At 43.5% G+C, this 9,463-nt stretch overlaps 1 pseudogene; it reads left to right on the top strand.

The window, feature by feature from the left end:
* The first annotated feature begins 876 nt into the window (after positions 1 to 876).
* LOC139419191 (vacuolar protein sorting-associated protein 11 homolog) lies at positions 877 to 8,058 on the top strand (annotated as a pseudogene).
* The last annotated feature ends 1,405 nt before the right edge of the window (positions 8,059 to 9,463 follow it).

The raw sequence follows: 9,463 nt of genomic DNA, 5'->3' as shown, positions 1-9,463 counted from the left end.
CGCATCTCCTTTCTGAGTGGTATGACTTCTGCGTTGTCCCATGGTGTTTATACTTGCGTACTATTGTTTGTACAGATGAACGTGGTACCTTCAGGCGTTTGGAAATTGCTCCCAAGGATGAACCAGACTTGTGGAGGTCTACAATTTTTTTCTGAGGTCGTGGCTGATTTCTTTAGATTTTTCCATGATGTCAATCAAAGAGGCACTGAGTTTGAAGTTAGGCCTTGAAATACACCCACATGTACACCCCCAATTGACTCAAATGATGTCAATTAGCATATCAGAAGCAGAAGCACTATAGTTTGTTAACAAGAAATGTGTGGAGTGGTTGAAAAACTAGTTTTAATGACTCCAACCTAAATGTATGTAAACATCCGACTTCAACTGTATGTACATAGCTACCTCAATTAACTCGGGCCCCCGCTTATATAGCCAATTTATCGTTACTCATTGTGTATTTATTCCGTGTGTTATTATTTTTCAATTATTTATATATATTTTTTCCTCTGCATTGTTGGGAAGGGCCTGTAAGTAAGCATTTCACTATTTGTCTACACCTGTTGTTTACAAAGTATGTGACAAATAACATTTTATTTGATGTACAGTAATGCCGTGGAAGGCTTGCTTACACCAGTCCAGTCATGTCACAATATATTATGTGCTAGCCATAAGACTAAGAAGAGTACGTATTTACATTGCTTGAACATTACTCTTCTTAGTCCTATGGCTAATGATATACATTGAGAGTATTCGAACAGGGTATTGCCTTTGTAATTGTCTCCTCTATCCCTAACTCCATGCAAATGGCCATTTGTCTCTCCTGATCTATATTGATGCTTCCTTGACCCAGAATAAATTACATATGGATGGTCAGATATGGTTTTTGACACGCTCACTACAGTTAACCCCCTTGTAAGAACATTGGTAGGATGTATTTAATACAGACTATCAAAAAAAGAGTGTGTTCGTTTTCTTGGTTATTTGTGAACTGTTATTAAAACCTAGCTGTTTCCCAGGCGAAGGTATGGAATCTAGACAAGCGAGACAGCGGGAATCCTCTGCGTACCAGAATATTCCCAGCTATTCCTGGGAACAAGCCACCAGAGGTGTCCTGCCTCACTGTACACGAGAACCTCAACTTTATGGCCATTGGTAAGCGGCATTTCTGCGCTACCTGGGGCGGCAGGGTAGCCTAGTGGTTAGAGCATTGGTCTGGTAACCGGAAGGTTAGCTCTGAACCCCCGAGCTGACAAGGTACAAATCTGTCATTCTGCCCCTGAACAGGCAGTTAACCCACTGTTCCTAGGCCGTCATTGAAAATAAGAATTTGTTCTTAACTGACTTGCCTAGTAAAATAAAAAACATTGGCTATAGTTTGGGTTTGACATTTGTTTTTGCTCCCTGTCATAAATCTATAATCCCTATGTCCTTTCAGGCTTCACAGATGGCAATATGGTGTTAACAAAGGATGACATCACTCGGGACAGGCACAGTAAAACCCTGGCATGAGGGCACCTATTCAATCACAGGCCTCGCTTTCCGTCAGCAGGGCAAGGTCACTCATCTATTTGTTGACACTCTGGAAAAAGTCCATGTAGGTAATTAGAGTCTTCCAATGCCACTCCAAGTGAAGTCCTTACAATCGCTTTTGAGATCAATTTCAATTCAGGATATTAATGTAAATTACAATAAAGGTGCCACATATTTTTAGTAATGATTTGAATTGACAGATTGGAAATGGCATTGACCCCAAGCCTGCCACCACCTTGGAGCATACGCACTAACTTACTTATGTTTCATTTGGTGTTGTCTTCCCCCCATGACTCGTGCTACACTTTGACGGTGAAAGAGTACCCTAAACTGGAGCTGGACACTCACGGTTGTGCGCTGCATTGCTCTGCGCTCACAGACCCCTGCCAGGACTCCCAGTTCATCGTCCCGGGGGACGAGTGTGTGTACCTTTACCAGCCCGACGAACGGGGTTCCTGTTTCGCATTCGATGGGCACAAGCTGTTGGCCTACTGGCACCGGGGATACCTCCTGCTGCTCACCATGAACATCAAGTCTCCCAACAAGTAAGAACAACTCCCTCAGATGATGGCACAGCAACCATTTCTATTGAGCGGGTCCCCTAAGGTTCAAATAAAATCAAATGTATTTATATAGCCCTTCGTACATCAGCTGATATCTCAAAGTGCTGTACAGAAACCCAGCCTAAAACCCCAAAAATGCAGGTGTAGAAGCACGGTGGCTAGGAAAAACACTGTGGCCAAAACCTAGGAAGAAACCTAGAGAGGAACCAGGCCATGTGGGGTGGCCAGTCCTCTTCTGGCTGTGCCGGGTGGAGATTATAACAGAACATGGCCAAGATGTTCAAATGTTCATGAATTACCAGCATGGTCAAATAATAATAATCACAGGCAGAACAGTTGAAACTGGAGCAGCAGCACGGCCAGGTGGACTGGGGACAGCAAGGAGTCATCATGTCAGGTAGTCCTGAGGCATGGTCCTAGGGCTCAGGTCCTCCGAGAGAGAGAAAGAAAGAGAGAAAGAGAGAATTATAGAGAGCATACTTAAATTTACACAGGACACCAGATAGGACAGGAGAAGTACTCCAGATATAACAAACTGACCCTAGCCCCCCGACACATAAACTACTGCAGCATAAATACTGGAGGCTGAGACAGGAGGGGTCAGGAGACACTGTGGCCCCATCCAATAACACCCCCGGACAGGGCCAAACAGGAAGGATATAACCCCACCCACTTTGCCAAAGCACAGCCCCCACACCACTAGAGGGATATCTTCAACCACCAACTTACCATCCTGAGACAAGGCTGAGTATAGCCCACAAAGATCTCTGCCACGGCACAACCCAGACAGGAAGATCACATCAGTGACTCAACCCACTCAAGTGACGCACCCCTCCTAGGGACGGTATTAAAGAGCCCTAGTAAGCCAGTGACTCAGTTCACGGCCAGGGTCAGTCTTTATTTATTGCAACAATGAAACACAATAATTCATTTTATTCTAAATCAATTTATATGGATGTGGACAAACGCAGAAGGTTGTATTTTCAACCAAACCATATATGCATATTTGCAGGTGATATAACTATATTAACTCTTATGACAATGTATTGAATGTAACTTCTGTACTCAGGTCTGAATTTGGGAGCAGAGTTATGTCTCCGTCGGAGAAGCAAACCTTGACCATCTACGACCTGAACAACAAGTTCATCGCCTACAGCGCTTCCTTTGACGACATCATCGAAGTTCTGGCCGAATGGGGCTCCTTCTACAACCTGACTCGGGACAAAAATATGTTTGTGCTGCAGGAGAAAGACACTCAGACCAAGCTAGAGGTGAGGCCAAAGTGCACTGACTGACGTCATGCCTTCTTTTCGTCTCAAACGTATTATGTTAAACTCTGTATCGGATTGAACTGGAAACTGGAGGGCAACAGGTTTTAGATCCCAGGTATCGTTTACTGCCGTTGTGCCATTGAGTAAGGCACTTAACTCTTCAATCTGTCTTTAGATGCTATTCAAGAAGAATCTGTTTGTGATGGCCATAAACTTAGCTAAGAGTCAACACTTGAGATCTTCAGGTAGTACGGTGACCACCTCTACGTGAAGGGGGACCTTGATGGCGCCATCCAACAGTACATCCCAGGGGTCGATGTATCTAACTTCAACTTCATAATACATAGTTAATAATGATAAATAAGATTTATATGCAGGAGTTAGGTCGCTTTAAGCTCATGTCATAGATGCTGATATAGTTAATATTAAACCTGGGATTTTACAGAAAAGTAATCCCATAGAGTTGGGATTGTATAACATCAATAAGGAAATGTATATTGTACATAAACACAGCAAAAAAGAAACTGTCTTTCAAAGATAATTACTAAAAATCCAAATAATTTCACAGATCTTCATTGTAAAGGGTTTAAACACTGTGTGTGAAGGTTTTCGTTCCGGGCCTTCAGATAATCATGGTCCAGACTAAAGTCTGGGATTAGTTGAGTAGTTGAAGCAGGTGTGTTAGTGATGGCTTGGAACAAAAGCATACACACCCAATTTAATTTCCCCTTCGACCCCCTTCAGAGCAGCAAGAGCGAGGTCCAGTTCGACGTAGAGATTGCCATCAAGGTGCTGCGCCAGGCAGGCTACCACAGTCACGCAGTCTTCCTGGCCGAGAGGCACCAGGACCACGAGTGGTACCTGAAGATCCAGCTGGAGGACCTGAAGGTAATAGAGATTAGAAAATAGTAGAGGATGTAGTACTGTTAAGATCAGCCTTCTGGGTTAGATATATAGACATCAGGTCCCCCCTAGCTTACATGGCCTATCTGACAGATCTCTTAAGCTTGTCCCTGATAAAATACGCTAGGTGAGCTTTCAGACCGCTTTGAGACCGTCTCAGGCTGTTGGACAATGTTGAAATGAGCAGCAAAGGGGGAGGTAGCCTAGTGGTTAGAGCATTGGACTATTAACCGAAAGGTTGTAAGATCGAATCCCCGAGCGGACAAGGTAAAAATCTGTCGTTCTGTCCCTGAACAAGGCAGTTAACCCACTGTTCCTAGGCCATCATTGAAATAAGAATTTGTTCTTAAAACTGACTTGCCTAGTTATATAAAGGTAAAATAAATGTAATTTGATGGTATATAGATAGGAACAGGATGTTGCATTATTGAAACTCAGAGTCAAAATCTACATTAAGGATAGTTTTAACATCCTTGAGCATCCAGAAAGGGACGTATCTCGTAAGAGGGCTCGAGCTTCCCGATCGTGCTGAGGGAGAGAGGGCAGAGAAGTTGCGTTTTCAATGACACAGGCTTTTGGTGCTGCCTTCTGTCCACAGTCAGTACATATTTTAGGCAGCTTCTCTACTCCCATTGTTGGATCACAAAACCCATTTTCAAATGACAATTTCTGATTATAATTGGACAAAGAGCCTCTTCCCCTACTCTTGGGTAAAGTCAATCCGATTTGAACGACCCTTTACCGAAATTCTAACCCCTTTGTCTTACAAAACTACGTGGAGGCCTTGTGCTACATTGGGAGACTTCCCTTTGAGCAGTCAGAGAGCAACATGAAGCGCTACGGCAAGACCCTGATCCACCACGTCCCCGACGGCACCACGCTGCACCTCAAGGGCCTGTGTACCGACTACCAGCCCAGCTGGGACACCACGGACAGAGACAGCCTGGACAGAGGCTCAGCTACATCCCCCGGGCAGCCGATTAGTCTTTGAGATCCTTTCCCTAATTAAAATGGCTTTATCAATTTAGTATAAGACAAGTAATACAGCTTATATTGATAAGGATGGTACTATTTATAATGGTTATAATGATCAAGTTATGGTAAAATGCATATTTCATGGTAATAGTGATAACACTACTCATTGTAGTGGTCAGAACCTGGTGATACCAGGATGCAGGATGGGACATAAACCTAACAACTTCAATGATTAATTTCTCTGAACAGGGGAAATATACCATCACCAAATTCACTGAGAATACATTACAGAGGATGAAGACACAATACTCCGAGCCGCAGCTCTATACTGCTTGTCTGCCACAAAGAACTGATATTGTATACTCGTTGCTGGTGTGGGGGAGTCCGTGGGTGGCTTATGACAAAAAAGAAAGAACAAAAAAAAGATCTAATTATATTTCAACAAAATTATGTTGCAGAAATGCTAATCTGATCAACTTCTAACTACATAAATTATTTCAAAACAATCTGAGATGGTGGTTGTCATGGCTTGCTGAAATGACATGGAACTTGTACCTTTATCTCCCAGGCCAACTCAAAGGAGTTCATCCCTGTGTTTGCTAATAACCCGCAGGAGCTAAGGGCCTTCCTGGAGCACATCATCGAGGTGGAGCCCTTCTTCTCTCAGGGGGTGTACGACACGCTGCTAGTGCTACGGCTGCAGGACTGGGCACATGAACAAGTCCCTGAGGTGATGGAAACACACACACATGTACTGTAAACCGCCATGTGTTCACGCAAACAACCTAAACTTGTATAGATATACAAAATGTGCAAAATGTTACAAATGAAATATTAGATGATGTATCTGCAGCCTAAATTACTTTGAATTAAGATTTCAGAATAAACACATTTCCTCAACTTGTAGTGTCACCAGTTCATGTTAAACTATTTATGTGTTTTGTCTTGAGTATCAAACGTTTTATTTTGATCCGGTCTGTCTGACTGTCTTTCTATTTTCGCTGGCAGAGGAAGAAGGTCCTGCAGGGGGCAGCACTGTCCTTGCTGAGGAGCGACAACACCGTATTTGACAAGGCCCTCGTCCTGTGCAAGATGCACAACTTCAAAGAAGGGGTCCTGTACCTCTATGAGAAGGGAAAGCTGTGAGTCTTCCTGTCTCTAAACCTTTGCAGTCAGAAACACTTCAAATTCCAATATTTGTGTGTGCATTCGTTGACTCCACCTCGTGGATTTAAAACCATGGGATTGGTGTAGCCGGATTGTCTACCATTTAACACCCAGATCCAATGCATTAAAATCTGTGATGGAGAGTGAACAAGTGCAGACTATGGGGAATTCATTGGTATGTACTGATATAATTATCAATGATGTCATTTGAATGATGTCATTCTCTCTCTAGGTACCAGCAGATCATGCACTACCACATGCAGAATGAGGAGTACGGCAAAGTGGTGGAGGCCTGCTCCCAGCGCTACGGTGACCAGGAAGTGTGCCTGTGGGAGCAGGCGCTGGGCTACTTTGCCCGCAAAGAGGAGAACTGCAAGGCCTACATCAACCAAGTCCTGCAGTACATCGACCAGAACAATCTGATTCCTCCCTTATTGGGTAAGCTGGTGGCCATTTTTCTCAGTTTTTCTCCTTCTCTGTAGATGAAGACTCTGGGGCTTTCTGTAGAGATTTCCCTAGTAGTCACTGTCTGAATTCTTTCAGACCTCACCAACTTAAAATAAACTCAAGTGTTCTTTGCAGTTTTCTGCCTCCACTTCCTTCCTGTTATTGAATGTCTCACTAGCTAGAGTGTTTCTGTTCTGTTTTGACCGCGTGGCTAACCTCAAATCAATATATGAAAAACGATTACTGATTTATTTCTGTCATATGCGTACATTCATGATAAACGTGCCAGTTGCTGGGTTACGTAATCTATAGGGCTTTATAAGTTAATAGGAAAAGTAATCGGAGCATTATAACAGAGTTTGAGAATTTTATTGGGCACTGTTGCTAAGTTTTGTGTGTATGTATGTGCTTGTGTGCTTGTCTATGCACGTGTTGGTCCACAGTGGTGCAGATGCTGGCACACAACTCCACAGCCACGCTGTCGGTCATCAAGGACTACCTCATCAACAAGCTGCAGAGGGAGACACAGCAGATCGAGGATGACGAGCGCAAGATCCGCCAGTACCTTGAGGAGACGGCCCACCTCCGCACCGAGATCCAGGAGCTCAGAAGCAGGTGAGGGAGAGGAAAATCATAGCCAAAGTCCAGTCCAAAAACAAACCCTATCCTCTAGAGCTGGGTCATGTTCACAACTGGAGTTTCCTCCATAGTCCATCCAGTTCTTTGACATCTATGTGGAGTGAAGGCTAAGGGCAGTTTTAGTCCTCCGCACTAAGATACACAAGCACATTCTACATTTGTTTGATGGCTGAACTTCGAAGCAAATTTAACTACATTCTGAATGTGTTTTTAGTACTGTATTTTTAAAGCTTGAATTAACCTCCCAAAGACCATTTATTGAAACTATACTGATTTCGAAGTATTTTTTTGTTTCTCTTACCACCTCTTTTCTCACAAGTGCAAAGATTTTCCAGAAGACCAAATGCAGCATGTGTAACAGCCCCCTCGAGCTGTCCTCTGTTCACTTCCTGTGCAGTCATTCTTTCCACCAGCACTGCTTTGAAAGCTATGCAGAGAGTGAGGTAGAGTGTTCCACTTGTACACCGGAAAACCGCAAGGTCATGGAAATGCTGCATGCCCAGGACCAGAAGCGAGACCTACATGACCACTTCACCAGACAGGTGGAACACACACGCATTTAAATATTTAAATGTTTAACTATTTAAATCACCAATCAAATTTACATTAAAAAAGGATCCAAACATTTCAAAGGTCTCTGTATGCAGGGCACTCAAGGGTACAGAAAGCACCTCCTTCTCCAAACAGCTAGGCTGTCCACGACAGCTGAAACAGTACAGTACCTAGCCAACTGCTTTGCCGTAATCTGGAGGCCACGCACTGCAAGCCTGTGTACATGGCCGAGACTGTCAAATATCAACGGCACCAGCTTGCACCTACACCTGAGGTTGTCCAAGCATGCCATGAGGGGCTGGTATTTAAGAAGCTTGTCGGCAAAGGCCTGCTCCATGTTTTTGTATTTGGCACATAGGAAAAAACTTCATCAACAACATCTAACCAGCGTCCTCTTACACAAGAATGTTTATGGATTTGTGCTGTTGGTGAGACTACCTGTCTCACCTCGCTGGCTATCAGGTTGACAAGGCGGTCATGTCTAGCAATGTACAAATCATTGTATGGACAGCAATCATTCACAACATGGGCAGTGGACTCCATTACATTTGACTTCTGTAGAAAACATGGTTTGCAGGGTCCCAGAGTGCTAGATTATACACTATGGTGGAAAATTGCAAGGTTATGTTATAATACCTTTATTGCATCAAATGGTTGTTTTTATGCAACAGATAGAGTATTCTTATAACTATTGTGTGTGTGTTCTACTGAGGATGGGCCTCTGGGAGATAACACTGACAGGAGATTTACGATGTCTTTTGGGTGATAAAACCTAGAGACCACATTCCAGAGTATGATTTAATGTTTCTGTTCTATATGGTACCAGGGAGAGATGACCCCAGGGCCTGACCCTGGTCTGTACACAAATATGACTGTTTTTACAGCAGATACTGCTGTGAATTATATCAAATCAAAATGTATTTGTCACGTGCGCCGAATACAACAGGTGTAGACCTTACAGTGAAATGCTTACTTACAGGCACTAACCAATGGTGCGGGGGAAAAAGGTATATGTGTGTGTGTGTGTGTGTGTGTGTAGTTAAGTAAAGAAATAAAACAACAGTAAAAAGACATTTGAAAAAAGAGTAGCAAGCTATATCCAGACACTGTTAGTCAGGCTTATTGAGGTAGTATGTACATGTAGGTATCGTTAAAGTGACTATGCATATATGATGAACAGAGAGTAGCAGAAGCGTAAAAAGAGGGGTTGGCGGGTGGTGGGACACAATGCACCATAGACAATGTGCGGGAGCACTGGTTGGTCGGGCCATTTAGGTAGTATGTACATGAATGTATAGTTAAAGTGACTATGCATATAAGATAAACAGAGAGTAGCAGCAGCGTAAAAGAGGGGCTGGGGGGGCACACAATGCAAATAGTCCGGGTAAGCATTTGGTTACCTGTTCAGGAGTCTTA

The sequence above is a fragment of the Oncorhynchus clarkii genome, chromosome 10, assembly GCF_045791955.1.
Source record: "Oncorhynchus clarkii lewisi isolate Uvic-CL-2024 chromosome 10, UVic_Ocla_1.0, whole genome shotgun sequence".
In the NCBI taxonomy this organism is placed as follows: Eukaryota; Metazoa; Chordata; class Actinopteri; order Salmoniformes; family Salmonidae; genus Oncorhynchus; species Oncorhynchus clarkii.
This window is presented reverse-complemented; position numbering and strand designations above follow the sequence as displayed.